Below are 2,322 nucleotides of genomic sequence, written 5' to 3'. Positions count from 1 at the left end.
TGTATGGTTTGGGGTCATTTTCTTAGTCTTGATTTCTATTTTTTTTTTTTTTTTTGGACTGTGGTCTGAAAGTGTGATTGATATAATTTTGCAGGGTTTTATGCATTTTCTGAGCATTGTTTTATGATCAACCACATGGTCAGTTTTAGAGTATGTGCCATGTGGCAATAAGAAGAAGGTATATTCTGTTGTTTAGGGGTGGAGATTTTTGTAAATGTCTGTTAGATCCATTTGTTCCAGTGTTGAGTTGAAGTACTGAATATCTTTGTTAATTTTCTGATTCAATGATCTGTCTAATACTGTCAGTGGTGTGTTGAAGTTTCCCACTATTTTTGTGTGGTAGTCTAATTCTTTTTGTAGGCCTCTACGAACTTGCTTTATGAATCTGGTTGCTCTTGTGTTGGGTGCATGCATACTCAAGATATACTTAAGATATACTTAAGACCTAACCTAAGATGGTTAGGTCTTCTTGTTCAATTGAACCTTTTACCATTATGTAATGCCCTTTCATGTCTTTTTTGATCTTTGTTGGTTTAAAGTCTGTTTTGTCTGAAATTAGGATTGCTACTTCTGCTTTTTTTCTGATTTCCATTTGGTTGATAAATTTTCCTACATCTGTTTTTCCTTTTGAGTCTATAGGTGTCATTGCATGTGAGATGGGTCTCTTGAAGACAGCATACCATTGGGTCTTGCTTTTTTATCCAGCTTATCACTCTGTGCCTTTTAATTGGGGCATTTAGCCCACTTACATTCAAGGTTAGTTTGGTGTGGATTTTATCCTATTATTTTGTTGTTAGCTGGTTATTATGCAGGTTTGTTTATATGGTTGTTTTATAGTGTCACTGGTCTGTGTACTTAAGTATGTGTGTTTTTTTTTGGTCTGGTAATTGTCTTTTCTTTGAATATTTAGTGCCTCTTTTAAAAACTCTTGTAAGATAGGTCTGGTGGTAATAAATTCCTTTAGCATTTGCCTGTCTGAAAAGGATCTTATCACTCCTTCACTTAGGAAGCTTAGTTTGGCTGGATATGAAATTCCTGATTGGAGTTTGTTTTTTCTCTAAGAATGTTGAATAGCACCCCCCTCCTCCACCCCCATTTCTTCTGGCTTGTAGGGTTCCTGCTGAAAGGTCCACTGTTCATTTGATGGAAATCTACTTGTAAGTGATCTGCCCTTTCTCTCTAGCTGCCTTTAACATTCTTTCTTTCATTTCAACTTTGGAAAATCAGATAATTATATGTCTTGGGGGTGATCTTGTGTAGAATCTTTCAGGGATTCTCTGTATTTCTTGAATTTGAATAACGACCACTATAGAGAGGTTGGGGAAGTTATCAAGGACAATATCCTAAAATATATGTTTCAAGTTGCTTACTTTCTCCCCATCATTTTCAGGGATGCCACTGGTTCATATATTTGCCCTTCTTACATAATTCCATACTTATCAGATATTTTATTCATTCTTTTTTATTCTTTTCACTTTATTTTTGCCTGATTGTATTATTTCAGAGTACTAGTTTTCAAGCTCTGAGATTATTTCCTCAGCTTGGTCTATTTTGCTATTAATATTTGTGATTGCACTGTGAAATACTTGTAGTGTATTTTTTCAGCAATACTAGGACAGTTAGTCCTAGAAATACTGGCTATTTCATCAGTCAGCTCCTGTATCATTTTATTATATTCTTAGTTTCCTTGGATTGGGTTTTGTCATGCTCCTGAATCTGACGATCTTCATTCCTATCCATATTGTGAATTCTATTTCAATCATTTCAGCCATCTCAGCCCTGTTAAGAAGCACTGTTTGAGAAGTAGTGTGGTCAGTTGGATGACATAAGACAATGGAGATTTGAGTTGCCAATGTTCTTGTGTTGGTTCTTTCTCATCTCTGTTTGGGTGTTTCTCTAACCGTGGTGTAGAGTAAGTACAGCCAGTAAACTTCTTTTCTGGATGTTTTCACAGGACGCAGGCACTGTCCAGTATCTAAAAGTATGGAACATTTCACAGATTTGTGTGAAATCTTTTTGCAGGAGGCCATACTCTTCTTCTCTGTGTCATTCCAATTTTAGTATAATTGCAGCTCATACAAGCACTATAGACTTTCTTTTTCTTGAATTTTTACATTTAACTTGGTCAATTAATAAAAATATGTGTAATTAACAAAGTAATGTAGTGATTTGTTTAGCAGAAGAAAGAATCCCTTCAGTACAAATCAAGCCTCATCTTGTAATTATTCATTCAATCTGATTAAATCCATGGAGTAGCCAATTTTGCTTTTACTTATGTAGTTCTTTAAGCTGCTCCTCACAGTTGGATAAAGTTTTTAAAGC

At 35.1% G+C, this 2,322-nt stretch overlaps 1 non-coding gene across 1 annotated transcript; it reads right to left on the bottom strand.

Annotated features, from left to right (window-relative positions):
• Positions 1-1,977: 1,977 nt before the first annotated feature.
• LOC117091176 lies at positions 1,978-2,081 on the bottom strand. The gene has a single exon (XR_004440294.1). It is a non-coding gene; the product is annotated as a U6 spliceosomal RNA (small nuclear RNA).
• Positions 2,082-2,322: the final 241 nt, after the last annotated feature.

This window comes from Trachypithecus francoisi, unplaced genomic scaffold (assembly GCF_009764315.1).
Source record: "Trachypithecus francoisi isolate TF-2019V2 unplaced genomic scaffold, Tfra_2.0 Lachesis_group11, whole genome shotgun sequence".
NCBI classification, from domain to species: Eukaryota; Metazoa; Chordata; class Mammalia; order Primates; family Cercopithecidae; genus Trachypithecus; species Trachypithecus francoisi.
The sequence above is the reverse complement of the archived record's forward strand: the minus strand, read 5'-3'. Positions and strand labels throughout refer to the sequence as shown.